The 15,283-nt window shown below is 46.8% G+C and overlaps 1 protein-coding gene across 1 annotated transcript in view; it reads right to left on the bottom strand.

Moving 5' to 3' along the window:
• The window catches only part of NCOA4 (nuclear receptor coactivator 4), a 28,671-nt gene extending 27,986 nt beyond the window's left edge, over positions 1-685 (bottom strand). Inside the window, exon 1 of the mRNA XM_073793345.1 lies at positions 539-685. The gene's annotated coding sequence lies outside the window, so the exon portion shown is untranslated. The remainder of the gene's footprint in view (positions 1-538) is intronic.
• Between the last annotated feature and the right edge of the window lie 14,598 nt (positions 686-15,283).

Below are 15,283 nucleotides of genomic sequence, written 5' to 3'. Positions count from 1 at the left end.
TACCTCTCGGGACTGTTAGGAGAACTACAAGCACTTTACGGTAAGTGACGCTGTGTTGGCAGGTAGAGGGCCGAGAAAAACGTTATCTTCTTCGCGTTTCCACCCAACAGGCTAGGAATGTATATACTCTGGGTCCGGTCGGGAAAACAGGCCCCTCCTTGCTCCAAGTGACTCCGGCGAGAGGGAGCAAAAACTTGGAGCTTTCACAGCCGGGGCCGGGGGGCGGGCGGGCAGACAGCCGTTGGTGGTCCCCAAGCCAGAGTGTCTAAGGACGAAGGGAGAACAGGCCGGGCGGGGAGAAAGAGGTGGCCCTCAGGCCGAGAGTCGAGGGCCAGAGAGAGGAAGGCAGGCCCAGGCCGGCGGGCAGGCAGGAGAAGGCCGCCCTCGAGGCAAGTGGGTCGAGGGAGAGGCCGGCCTCGAAAGGCAGCCCCAGACAGGCCCGGGCCGGTCCGGTACGCGACCATGGCGCCCCAGACCGACCCGCGGCGTTGAGATAGGGAGGAGGCACGCCCGCCCCGCTAGCCCCTCCGGTACTTACCACCTCCGAGTGCAGCTCCGGGCGTTCTGAGGAGACCTTAGCGGACAGAGGCACTGCCCGACACAAGCCAAGGGCCTAAAGGCAGACTTCTCGCGAGAACACAACCTTCCTCCCACGCCTCTTACCAAATGTTTGACAGTCTCGCGAGATCTCAAGTCGAGTCGGCCCAAGGTCCTTGACTACCCTCCAGAGGGCGAGAGCGCCGGCGCACAAGTTTTCCTGGGCCATAGATCAGGGTCCTTTAGCCGTTTAGGAATAAATAAGATTAAATGAAAGAAACATTTGTCGAAGGCAGGCTCTGTAACGAGGACTATCCTAAGTGATTCTCTCACACCAGATGTCCTAACAAGGCAGATATTATTTAGGCTTAACGTACAGATGCAAAAATAAAAGAACACACAAAAGGACAAAGTATGATTCCATATATATGAGGTACCTACAACAGCCATATTTATAGAGACAGAAAATAGAATGGTGGTTGCCACAGACTTGGGGAAGGGAAGTTATTGTTTAATGAGTACAGAGTTTCTGTTTGGGATGATGCGAAGTTCTGGATATGGGTGGTGGTGATGGTCGCACAGCAATGGGAGTATACTAAATGCTGCTCAATTGTACACAAAAATGGTTAAAATGATAAATTTTATGTTATGTATATCTTGCCACAATTTTTTAAAATTCAGTAAATAAATAAATAAATGTCAAAGCCCAGGTTCCAAATTACACCATCTGACTTCAAAGCATTTTCTTGTTTGCACCGTATCACACACCACACAGTTTTCTGCACTCCACATTCCACCACTCTGTACCTCCCCTCACGTTTTGGCATTAATTATCCATATAGGAATTTTATTTAGTTGTTTGTTTGTTTATTACCAGATGTTAAAATAAGAATCTTTCTTAGTTCTGACGGAAGTCCCCAATACTAGCTGCTAACTGCTCCCCAGATTTCCCATGAGTAGGATTTGCAAAGGAAATGATTGTAATTGGGTTTTATGCATCTCACCCAAGAATAACAAGGGGCAAGGCTATCTCAGCAGACAGCAACAGGAAACATAGGTTCAGATGCAGAAGCTAAAAGGGCTCTCATGGCCTGTGATTAGGAGCGGAGCTGTGGAGAAAGAGGAGCTGCAGGGAATATCAGAAAGGCCCACAAAAGCCTCATGAGGAAGTAAATCATCTTAAACACTGCCACAGGCAGACGGAGCCAAGATGGCATCACACTGTCCCTCATTCCCTCTTCAATTCAGAAGCAGATTCTGGATTGAGACTTCTTTTGTAACTAAAAGTGACCAAGGCACTTTTTTATTATCTTAGGGTGACCAAAATCCAGGACCTGCCTAGATTGCTCAACTAGTCCACATAGTATGTTTGCACAGGTGGGGTTAGGGGGCAGAGGGCAAATAAAGCTCTTTACTGATTGCCCATGGATTGTTCAACAGAAGGCTCTTTGCTTGTTTGTGATCTGTCATGTACACACACACCCAACTCTAAGCCCCAAGAGAGCAGGGACCTGATCTCTCTGGTTCACTACTGTATCCCCAGGCCTAGAGCACTGCCAGACACTCAGTAAGGACCTGTTGACTGAACAAATGTTCTGTAACACAGAAACAGCAAGAGATGATCAGCATTGTCACTGTTTTAAGTCCCTAAGTTTTGAGTACTGATACTGCAGCCCTGCACGCAAGCCATTCCCCATCTACAAGGCAGGACTCCTGGCCTCTTAACACCCCACTGGGCTGCAAGAGGGCTTAGAGGCACTTCTTCCAAGCTATCCTGCTCTAACCTGCTCTAACCTCAGGCAAACACAGATTTATATAAGGGACACAGCAGATACTCTCTGAAGAACAGGAAGGAAGGATAAACATGAAAACCTCAAAGAAAATAAAGGATCTGATTCCATCTTTAAGACACATTTATATTTTGAATTTTTCACCAGATAGTGGGACACTGGGGCAGCAAAGCACAGATCTATCAGAAGCAAGAGAAGCAGCAGTGCTCCCCTGAGTAAGGGATGCACAATGATTTATGGGAGTGGAGGGAAAATAACTTTTATTCATTTATTTTTGTCTCCTTTAAATGTTTACATGCTTTATAATGTGTGTATTATCAATGCATACATAATGTATAAACCAAAAGTATACACATATTCAAGTGTTTGCTCAAAACACTTTTGACTGATAGGTGGGGTTACACAATCATAGACTATTAGAGGCCATAGGAGAATGACGACTGGCCTGGGAGAACCTGGGCGCCCCCAGCAGGCTGGGAGCTCTGGGTCCATGAGAAGCACATTATAACACCCATCCACTGACAGCACAAGTCTTTTCTGGGTCCTCCTGTTCCACCACTGCATAGGTGCAGGTCTCCTTGTTGAAGATTATCTGGCACTTGTTTGTGTCATAATCCACAGGTACAGCAGCACTGTTATCGAGACAAGAACAAGGCCTGTTAGAAGGAATAGGATGTCCAGCCTCCCCAGGGCCAGCTTTGTGCTGGAAGCAGCCTGCACTCCAGGTGTCTGGGGTGCCCCTCACCTATTTAAGGTCACCCCTTGTCTGGGAACCCCAAAATGCCACCTTCAGGAATCGGTACCCATATATATATATAGGACCTAGACTATGAACACAGACCATCCCTGACATTGTTGGTAAATTCCATCCCACGCACACAGGACCACAGCAACTTCCAACAGGCCCAGAGGCAGGTCTGCACTCCTCTGAGGCCAGGCAGCTTGCTTCAGCCTGGCTCTTCTTGTCCTCCCTGCTCAAGAAGTAGCCAGCAGTACTGCTGCTTGAATGTGGGAAGGGAATGGTTGTCCCAAGCCTGGCATAGAGGCTTGTTAAGTCAAGAGCTGGCTCAGCCAACAGAAACGAGTCACTCCAGGCAGGGACCATGGAGCCCTAGGAAAAGCTGATGAAAACTGGAAACAATCTCCCCGGGGAAAATCCACCCACACATTCTAGGGTGCCAACAATTTTAGGGCTCATTGCCCCCTTGAAACCCAACTGTAAACCCCAGATTTAAATTGCCCGTCCCCAAGGTGTACACAGAACAGCCATCCCCAGGGCCATCTGTGACAATGATTCCTTCCACAAGGTGACCCTTGACTTATTTTAACAAAAGAGGACATTTCAATTATCTTCCCAAAGGGTAATCAGGAAGCCAAAAGGAAGACTGGAAAAAGCTTTTCCCAAGGCACCTGGGGTAGGTGCCCTGGGTAGTGGGGAGGCCAGAGCAGCCTGGGCCACCAACCTCAGCCTCGACTGCCACTAGGCAGCTTCATATCTGGACAACGGCCCCTAGGGCAGGGGTCCCCAACCCCCTGGCCAAGGACCAGTACTGGTCCGCGGCCTGTTAGGAACCGGGCCACACATCAGGAGGTGAGCAGTGGGCGAGCGAGCGAAGCTTCATCTGGGGCTCCCCATAGCTCGCATTACCGCCTGAACCATCCCCCACCACCCCGCCCCCCCCCCCATGGAAAAGTTGTCTTCCACAAAACTGGTCCCTCGTGCTAAAAAGGTTGGGGACCACTGCCTTAGAGAGTGCAATGGGTTAAAAAATTCTCCCAGAGAAATTTTAATCAAAACGTGTATTTTGGGATTCCCTGGTGGCGCAGTGGTTGAGAGTCCGCCTGCCGATGCAGGAGACACGGGTTCGTGCGCCGGTCCGGGAAGACCCCAAATGCCGCGGAGCGGCTGGGCCCCCCCGTGAGCCATGGCCACTGAGCCTGCGCGTCCGGAGCCTGTGCTCCGCAACGGGAGAGGCCACAGCAGTGAGAGGCCTGCATACCACACACACACAAAAAAACAAAACAAAAAAACCGTGTATTTTGCTATCACAAAAAAGAAGTTCATGAGAGAAATTTCATAGGTGGCGAGATAATTATAGGGGAAAGGAGTTGGAGGCTCTGAGCAGAAAATACGCCCCTTTCCTCCACGTGGAGCGCTGTGCTAAGTGGGATAGGCAACGTGGCAGGAAAGAGGCAAGGGGCTCTGTGGGCCCTGACTCGGAGTCAGTTACTGTCCCAGGCTTGAGGGACACATAACTGGCATAGAGAAGGCATCAAATCTGTTTTAAGTTAATGAATTTATATGCAGAATCTCATTTAACTAATTAATTAATTTTTTTGGCCGCACTCGTGGCTTGCGGGATCTTAGTTCCCCAACCAGAGATTGAACCCACTCAGCAGCGAAAGCGCCGAGTCCTAACCACTGGACTGCCAGGAGCCCCCTCATTTAATTCTCATATCCACCTGATGATCCCTATTTTACAGTGAGGAAACTGAGGCTCAGAGAGATTAAGAAACTTATACAGGGCACACAGCTGGTGTACAAAGGAATGGAGATTCAGACTCAGTTACATTGGCTCCAGCATCGAGCCTCTTCCCACTTCACTGTTTTCCACACTAGGTCCACGGGACCCCTAGAAGAGGGTCATATTGACGTGGCTGTGATGATGCATCACTGAGTGGGGTGGGAGGGTGTCAAATTCAGTTGACAAGGGTGCTTTGGCCACTCTGGAGGTGCACTCCGATGTCAGAGAGGAAGAGCTCACTAGGCCTTAACCTTGCTGATACAATCGCACTCCAGAGTCACATTGACACTCGATACAAAGACAATATCAAATTTCAGGAGCACAAAATCAAGGTTCAGTTGTAAGACACAGTGACCCAGCCAAGGCAATATCTGCAAACCTGCTTCGGGCAGCCAGACATGCAGTGTCTGGATCTGATATTCCTCTTGTTCCATTTAGCACTTAGCATGGGGCATGCTCAACAAATGTATTCAGAACTTTCCAGATACTTAAACTTCAGTAGCATTCAGATGTTCTAAGTCAAGTGCTTGTTCTTCTACTTCCTGCTGGTATCGTAAGACTCTCTGAGGCACTTGTTAAAATCCAAATTGCATGGCCTCCTATAAATTCTGATTCGGTAGGTTTGGGGGTGGGCCCCAGGAATCTGTATTTCATCAAGCCTCTCAGAGGAGTCTGTGATCAGGCAAGTTTGGGAAACACTACTTTATGCCAATGCTTCTATCATCAAAGCCACTCCTGTTCTTGCAAAACACTATAGGGCCAAGGCTGATGTGAAGACATCAGATGGATGGGGGGGGCGGGGGAGTGGAGGTGGAGTGGCTGATTTGGATGTAACTATTGAGGAAACAGGGCCATGCTGCAGATATCCTGTTTTATTGGCCCAAGTACCAGAACTTTGCAGTCCACACTAACCCAGCAGAAAACATCTGTGCGACCTTTGGGCTGACGTGAGTTAAACTTGAGCAGTGAAGCAACTTCGGGTTTAGAGTACAAGGCTCACTACAGATCATCCTTTACTCCCCACATCCATTCCCTCTGCCTGTGTTCAGAGCCACTCCTGTTCCTGCAAATTGCCACGGGCCAAGCAAGACTGCAGTGAAAACCAGCTCACTTCTAGAATAGCTTCAGACTACTGGGTACACTATCCTGTGTTCAGTAACCCATATGGATTTAGATATTTAATAATAAAGGTTATTTATCAAGATTCAAAAACAACTTAAAAGAAATAAGACTGAAGTAGAAGCAACCCATTAACAGATGCATGGATAAACAAAATGCGAGATATATAATATATATAATTTAATATAATTTTTTTTTTACTTTTTAAGGCTGAATAATGTTCACTGTATATATAGTGAACATTATTCATCCCTAAAATGGAAGGAAATTCTAAGACATGCTACAACATGAGTGATTCTAGAGGATGTTACATTGATATAAGCCAGTGTAGGGGTTCAGGACAAGCCTCCCCCAAATGTGCCACTTTTGCATGAGGATTTTTCTGAGCTAAAGGCAATAGACACCTTGCAGGTTCAAGAGAAACTACTGCCCCACTAACCACCTAGGTAGTATTAAATTGAGGATTCTTCCCAGAGAAGAGTTATTACCAGAGATAAATTTTATTTAAGTGACCCCGTTTATATGTCATGGTAAACATCTAATTACCAAACATATACTCTTATTCTTATCATCCTGTAAATGACTCCTGTCCTTGGAAGCCCCAAGGACACTAACATTATTGCTCTATGACTTTTCACTCACATTTTGCTTTTTCCCCAGTTTATTTTAGTAACTTGTATAGATCTTGTTCCTCTGCTAGATTATCTGAAGGTAGAAGCTTCAAATGTACCTCCTGGTACATTTGAGGGACTTACCATTTTATTAGTTTGCCCAGGCTGCCATAACAAAATACTTTAGACTGGGTTGCTTAAACAACAGAAATTTATTTTCTCACAATTCTGGAGGCTAGAAGTCTGAGATCAAGGCATTGGCAGGATTGGTTTCTTCTGAAGCCTCTCTCTTTGGCTTGTAGATATGGCTGTCTTCTCCCTGTGTCTTCATGTGGTCTTCCCTCTAAGCATATCTATGTCCTAATCTCCTCTTCTTATGAGGACACCAGTCACAATGGATTAGAGCCCAGCCTAATGATGACCTCATTTTACTTTAATTACCTCTTTAAAGCCCCTACCTCTAATACAGTCACTTTCTGAGGTACTGGGGCTTAGGATTTCAACATATGAATTTGAGGGTAACACAGTTCAACCCATAACACCATCTTATCCCCAAATATTCCCCCTACAGCTTGCCACGGTGCCTAAAATTTCACCCTGTGTTTGCCTCTACACACAGACGCTCAGGCCTCTTAACCAATTGGCTCTCAAAGCTCTTCAGAGCTGCCCATGGTGATCCTTTCCAGTGCCATCCCCTACCTCCCCTAAAATAAGTCTTTGGGGTAACTCTCCTGCTCCCTTGAGGGGTTGCCTCCCCTCTCACCAGCGATGCCATATAAGTGCTGTACACTTCTGCTTTCACCTCATATGTTTAAACTGCCCGCTGCCGCCTCTGAGTTCCTGGAAGTCAGGGGCACATTCATCATGGTTCGTGGCCCCTCGGTTTCTTTTGAAACACAGAGTTTGAAGAATTTCACACGATGTGAGTCCCATTACACCAAAGTAGCATCTATGACTTGCTGTCCTAGCATCCTTGTCACAGATGTGTGACCTCAGTTCCACAATCAGACACATGGAGCAGGACCTCCTTACAGAGGATGCCTGGAAACTGCCATCACACAGAGTCCCCCAGGAACGATGGCGGGAGTGGATGCTGCTCCTAGGGCGAGGGTGTCCAGAGTCCAGTGTGCAGTGTCAGTGGCATGAGCGGCAGTGACTATGACCAGAGGCAGTGAGGTCTTGCTGGAGCAGTGAGGTTTGGGGAGTCTATCTGGCCTCATGGCAACCAAGCCTATGTCTCTGGCCTTCCACAAAGCCTATGAGCTGCCTGACATCGTTAATAAATTCCTTTCCTGCTCCCACAGACTACAGCAGGTTTGTTGTTTGCAACTAAGAACTTTGTGACCAAGTTAGTGACCATAACTTATTCCTGTCCATGTTCCTCCCAATGACTGACCCAGTGCCTGGCACTGAGCAGCCATGCAGGATAGAATCACACCTGGTAAAGAAGATGTGGCACATATATACAATAGAATATTACTCAGCCATTAAAACAGTGAGGGCTTCCCTGGTGGCGCAGTGGTTGAGAGTCTGCCCACCGATGCAGGGGACACGGGTTCGTGCCCCGGTCCGGGAAGATCCCACATGCCGCGGAGCGGCTGGGCCCGTGAGCCATGGCCACTGAGCCTGCATGTCCGGAGCCTGTGCTCCGCAATAGGAGAGGCCACAGCAGTGAGAGGCCCGCATACCACAAAAAAACAAACAAAAAAAGTACTAAAAGTAAAGTCAGATCAGGTCACTCCTGCAGCGGCTTCTCATCCTGCTCAGAGCCCAGGCTGGAGTCCTTCAGGGCCTGTCAGCTCCCCCATGACCCTTGCCCCTCGCCCCTCTGGCCTTGTCTTCCCTACAGGCCACTCCCAGGCTCCATCCTGCTGGCCTCACTCTCCTTGCTAACCCCCAGACACCTCCAGATCTTTGCCCAGATGTCACCTTCTTAGGAGGTCCTTCCCTGAGTGACTACAGACCATCTCACCCATAGGCCTGTCCTCACGCTCCCCTCCTCCCCACCTTCCCTGCTTTATTTCTCTGCGAGGCACTGATCATTGCCCCACCTAAGACATAGTTACCTGTTTGTCTTGTCTGCCTCCCCCAGAAAGAATATCAGCTCCTTTACAGCTGGCACTTTAACTCTTTTGTTCATGGCTTTATTCCCAACACTCAGAAAAGTGCCCCACACAGAGTCGGGCTCAACAATACGTGCTGAGGGATTGAATAACAAAAAAGTGCTTTCGCAATTCCTGACACCCAGCATGTCCTCTATAAATGGAGCCACAGCTGTGCTGCTGCTGTTGTATAAACCGAGAACGGTGATAACAGCCACCAGGCCTGCCATGAGATTTAAATTAAACAATGTATGTGGAAGGGGGTGTAGAAACCGTAAAGTGCTATGCAAATAGGGGGTGAGAGTTTTTATTACAAGACTGTTTACTGATAAGCCTTTTACTCATTAGAGACTTTGTTCATTGTTTGGACCGATCCTTGGGTCTCAACAGAGCTCACAGCCTGTCACAGAATAACCACATACAGATTAGTTTGTCCCCAACAGTGTGCAAAGCTTCTGCTCCATGTTCTGCCTGTCCACCCTGCCGTCATAAATACTTGGCGAAGTGCATGCCTGCTCTCCACCTTGCCCCAGGAATGTGTGTCAGCCTCTTTCTCCACCCAAGTCACTACTGGCCTCTGGGGGCATTTGCCATGCCATCCCAGGCTCCAACTATCCAGAGAGAAAATATTTCATTACTCTCCTTTGAAATGGACTTTCAAGGCAAGGAGTGTTGTGTCAGCATATTTAATATTGCTGTAGTTAAAAAGGACAATGTGAAGACACTGTCGGGGAAGCTGGCTTGCTTGGCAGACAGGTCTTTATGGAGAGTTATGTCCTGCTGGGGTTGCAGTGTTCTAAGCTGTGAAGCTCTGCAGAGAAAGTTGGGTCTCTGGACAAACCCATTGCATGTTCTGATCTGTGAACACACAGGCTTGTACCAAACTCCCAAGAAGCCCATTTACGAATGCTGACCTAACAAGGTCCTTTATCACACTGGGAAGCGCAAAAGGGAAAAGGAACTACACGTGTGGGGAGGCTGCCCTGCGGCAACACTCCAGTGGCCCAGTCAGAGGGGTTCCCTGTGAGGTCTCTAAGTATCCCTACTCTGCAGATGAGGACAGAAGGCCCTCTCACTATCCCACAGCTTGTAAATGGGAGTACCTGGAATGGAACTCAGATCTGCTGGCTCCCAACCTCACTCTCTCCTGTATCTCACTGCATCTGTTGGCCACAATCTCTTCCTTTAGAAAATGCAGCCTGGGGAGCTGGGTGAGTGCAGAATCAGAGCAAGGAGATTTAGTGTAGAGGCTAAGACAGAAGTAGGTTCTAATCCAAGTTCTGCCTCCAAAACATGGGGCAAATTTCTTAACATCTCTGATCCTTATTTTCCTCATTTATTAAGTAGGTATGATGATCTCCACCTCAAAGGACTGGCCTGAAAAAATAATGAGCAATGTGTCTAAAGTGTTCAACCCAGTGCCAGATAAAGGGTGATGTCATCTTTTTTATTACGGAAGTATAGTTAATGTACAATATTATGTTAGTTTCAGGTGTACAACATAGTAATTCAACATTTAAATACATTACAAAACAATCACTACAATAAGTCTAGTAACCATCTGTCTCCATACAGTTATTACAGTTTTACTGACCATATTCCTTATGTTGTATATTACATCCCTTTGATTTATTTTATAACTGAAAGTTTGTAATTCTTAATCCCTTTCACCTGTTTCATCCAAGCCCCCACCTCCCTCCCCTCTGGTAACCACTGGTCTTTTCTCTGTATCTATGAGTCTGTTTTCTTTTCCTTTGTTCGTTTTGCTTTTTCATATATTCCACATATAAGTGAAATAATATGGTACTGGTCTTTCTCTGACTTATTTCACTTAGCGTAATACCCTCTAGATCCATCCATGTTGTTGCAAATGGCAAGATTTCATTCTTTTTCATGGCTGAGTAATATTCCATCATACACCACATCTTTTTTATCCATTCATCTATCAATGGACACTTAGGTTGCTTCCACATCTTGGCTATTGTAAATAATGCAGCAATGAACAGAGAGGTATATATATCTTTTTGAGTTAATGTTTTCATTTTCTTCAGGTAAATACTCAGAAGTGGAATTATGGGATTGTATGGTAGTTCTATTTTTAATTTTTGGGGGAACCTCCACACTCTTTTCCATAGTCACTGCACCAATTTACATTTCCATCAACAGTGCACAAGGGTTTCCTTTTCTCCACATCCTCATCGATGCTTCTTATATGTTGCCTTTATGATGATAGCCATTCCGACAGGTGTAAGGTGATTTCTCATTGTGGTTTTGATTTGCATTTCCCTGATGATTAGTTGAGCCTCTTTTCATGTGGCTGTAGGCATCGGTATGTCTTCTTTGGAAGCTTTTGCACAGCAAAGGAAACCATCAACAAAACAAAAAGGCAACCTACTGAATGGGAGAAGATAGTTGCAAACAATACATCCTATAATGGTTAATGTCCAAAATATATAAAGCTCTTAAGCAACTCAATTACAAAAAACCAAACAATCTGATTTAAAAATGGGCAGAGGATCTGAGCAGACATTTTTCCAAAGAAGACAAACAAGTGGCCAACAGACACATGTCATAGTTTTTAGTAATGGCTGGTGCCACCAAGCAACAGCAGCTTGCTGCAGCCTTCTGCCCTGGGAATCTGGCGGTCAACGCCTTCTCTACTCTGGGAAGTGTCAGTGATGCCCCGCCTAGTTCTCTCTCTGTAATGTCCCATATGCCTTAAGCTGGGGATGCTTCCACGAGCCACAAGCATGAAGCCACACTTTTACTGGGAACTCACCCATCCCATCATGTGGTCTGTAGCTGGTGATGCTGGAGAAGAGAAGAGATGGAAGCAGCTACCTTCTATAGGTGGGTGATCTCTGTGCACATAGGCTTTTACTTGCTAATTTCCTCTCAGAGGTAGCCTCAACTTCACATTTTATGAGATATCTTAGTGAAATCTCATTATATGTGCTGGGTAAACACCTTTTCTATGAGGTAAAAACCTTACTTTCCTATAGTTGGGTTCTTTTCTGTAATTTCACAGATGGGCCTTTGAGAAAAGGTGGGTAAAGTATTGGCACATGCAAGAGTTTTGATGTATTTGTTTGATAAATATTGGCTGAGTGCCTGTTTAATGTCTTCTGACTGTACAGCAAACATTTTAAGTCTTAATCCAGGATTATCTTATTTTCAGAGATACAGGTTTCTTTAACTTAACCCAGGGGGATTCATGTTTGCCAAACTGATAAATGGCTGGGGACTTCCCTGATGGTTCAGTGGTTAGGAATCAGCCTGCCAATGCAGGGGACACAGGTTCGAGCCCTGGTCTGGGAAGATCCCACGTGCCCGTGTGCCACAACTGCTGAGACTGCGCTCTAGAGCCCGCGAGCCACAGCTGCTGAAGCCCGTGTGCCTAGAGCCCGTGCTCTGCAACAAGAGAAGCCACCGCAATGAGAAGCCCGCGCACTGCAACAAAGAGTAGCCCCCACTTGCCGCAATGAAAGCCCGCGTGCAGCAACAAAGACCCAACACAGCCAAAAATAAATAAATAAGAAATTGATAGATGGCTGGCCTTTTAACTAAATTAACATAGATTCGTGCGTGGAATGGGAGAGAGATGTTGCAAAAAGAAAAAAAAAAGCAACCACTGCTGGCTCTTTATGGGTATCCCAGTCAATTTTACAAGTCAGTCTTTAAAAATGTTTCATTGTAACAAACTGTATTATATCTGTTAAACAGAAACTGTTGTAATGAGCAGAACTAGAGGGACCCTCCAAGGATTGTGTGCTTTGACTTTATGGACAAGGACTGAGACTGGGGGAGTCCAGTGACTAGCTAGTGAATTGCAGAGTTCAATGTCAGAGGGAGATGGCTAGAGTCTCAGGCGGCAGAGCAAAGGACAGATGAAGAATGAAAGTGGGTCACCTCAGGTCTATCTGAAGCATAGAAATAATAGGACCAGCCTGCTTATCTCCCAGGGTGATCATGAAGACTGAGGGAATTGACAGATGGCAAGGAATAAATATAAAACACCCTATAAACTAGGCTTTTCTTGCTATAATCATAGCAAAGAATGTTCAGGACTTCCTGGTGGACAGCTATTGGTCTAATTTTTAATCTCTTGGGATGAGCCATCTTTGAAGTGGGAAATATTGCTTTGCCAGCAGAAGCTCAGTCCTGCTGACATTTGATTGAGCAGGTGGTAATGGGAGAGAATATGCCATCCTCTATCACCACCTAAAACCTGATAGGCTGTTTTAAGATGGCCTTGGGAAACCAGGCTTTGAAATAGTGTCTCCATAATAGACATTGTTCCTGTAGATAATTTCTCATGGAGCCTATAGAGCCAGATAAGAATGATCGAGGCACATTTCCCGCTCAGTCTCAGCCACAGTCTTGTGTCTTCTAAGTTGCTTTTTCTGGGAATTTGGGCTACTGTGGTAAGAGGTGTGACCTCATCTGACTGCAGTTTGCGATACAAAGGAGGATGGACTCCAATGAGATGTCAGCCAGAGTGAGGTCCTCAGCACCCCACCTTCCACTGTGCCCACGCTAGCCCCACCTGGGGATCAGCCTTACAAGGCCCAAACCCCAGATCTGCCCCACGGGCTGCTCAGCGTGCATAGAATCATACAGCCCTCTGTTGAGGCTGCTGCAGGGTGGGCTGCCCAGGATCAGGGTGGCCCCAACTCACCAGTCTTCAAGCTGATTACTTGTCTCCCATCTGTCACCCCTCCAATCCTTCTCCAGAGCCTTTCCAAACTGTCTGCACTTCTCTTAAACCTCCCACCCACCTGTGCCTCCTTCACACCCAGAAGATAATCTCACCTCTTATCTCACAGCTAACAGAGGTGAGAACTGCTGCACTCACCCCTACACATTGACCTGCACCTTCTCCTATTCCTTCTCCTCTCCCTCCAGGTCCCTTTTCTGTACCACACTTGTCATCTATATTCCACACCCCCAACAGACACATGCCTTCCCAGGGACTTCTTCCAGCCTCCCTGGTGACAGGCAGGCTTGAAGGGGCAGATGGAAAAGTATCCAGCATGCGAGAATTGCCGAGTTCCCAGCCAGGGAAAGCGTGATCCTCACCAAAGAGCCATCCTCCCCTGAAGGCCCACCCAGCCCCCCGTCAGTTTTTCACTTTAGAGTCTGATACCCCATGGCAGGACCAGTTTCTGCATTAGCCAGGATACTGTCAGAAGTGTTAGAAAAATGAACTCAAGTGAACGTAGGCAATGTTTTGGGTTCATGCGTTCAGTCCAGAGCTGAACTAGTTTCTGGATTTAGGGGCTCAGACTATGGTCAGACCTTGTGATAGACTTTTTACTCTCCAGAAACCAGAAAGATGGAGGCCAATGGTAGTCCATGTATTAATTTATGCCAAATTAATATTTCCATTTATTTCAATACAATAAGATGAATTCACTGCCGTATGCCAAAAGATGCAGCACAGGGTCTTTTACAATATCAGAGATGCTGTAGGGTGAACCCCTAACACTGGGCAAGGGTGGCAGCGGGACAGAGATTCTGTAGTTCCAAGGAAAGCTACAGTGACACTGTGAAGCCACCAGTAGAACAGCAAGAATGTCACAGGTGTGGGTTTCCTGAGCCATCCAGGTTCACTGTAAATGCCATCAGCCACATCTACCCTGGGTAAGTGTTGAAAGAATGTGCTCGAAGCTGACAAGCCAGGGCACCAGGAAAATTGCTGGTGAATAATCTTTTTTTTTTTTCTTTTTTTTATTTCTGTAAGGCAATTGGAATGCTTACCTAGAGGGGTGTGAAAACAACAGAAACAAATGAAACACTGACACAGAGATGGAGCTAAAGCAAACATGTCTGGGATTAACCACTGAGAACCTGAGAAGCAAAACCAGGTTTTGTTCCAGAGAAACGGGAGACCCAGGCATCCTCAAGGAGGCTCAGAAGTCTGTTTGTCAAGTGGATTAAAGGCTATTTGGTCAATGATTATGTGTTTACAGCTTAGAATGACTGTGCGAAGAACCCAGGAACCACTGCCTCCCTGACCTTGATGGGGGCTGTGCAAAGACTGCACCCTTTGTCAAGCTGATGCTTGCCTTCTTTTGAAGATAAGACAATGACAATAAGACTCTGTGGACAGATAGTTTGTTCCTTATTTCAGGATGGTAAGCAAAACGTTGAGCAACCAGCATGACTAACCACTGACCCACCAGTACAGTTGCCAGCAATGTGTCTGGGGGACCCTGCTCTGCCAGGTGTTACCTCTTCTATTTCTGTGTCTGGTGAGGTGTGGAGGGGTCGGGATACTCAGTATGGTGAGTGGAGGCACTCAGGAGTCTCAGGGCAGTGGCCAATGATCCCCCAGGACCCCTGAACTGATGCCCATCAGCATTGCCAGCCCTGATGCTCTCTCATCATAGAGCACCTGCAAAGTAAATGTGGCCCCCAGAATCAGAGAAGAAAGTCAGCCAGCAACTCTCACAGTCTTGCTATGAGCAGAGTCTTCCAGAACCACCTGAGGATTGAGGGCTAAGAGGTAGGAGCAGAGCAGTAGCCAATACATCAGCCCTCTTATAACTGCTTACATGCATTCCCTCATTGAGTCTTCACTGCAACACTACAAAACA

The sequence above is a fragment of the Tursiops truncatus genome, chromosome 16 (assembly GCF_011762595.2).
Source record: "Tursiops truncatus isolate mTurTru1 chromosome 16, mTurTru1.mat.Y, whole genome shotgun sequence".
NCBI lineage: Eukaryota > Metazoa > Chordata > Mammalia > Artiodactyla > Delphinidae > Tursiops > Tursiops truncatus.
Note: the sequence above shows the minus strand (reverse complement) of the source record. Positions and strands in the feature narration are given on the sequence as shown.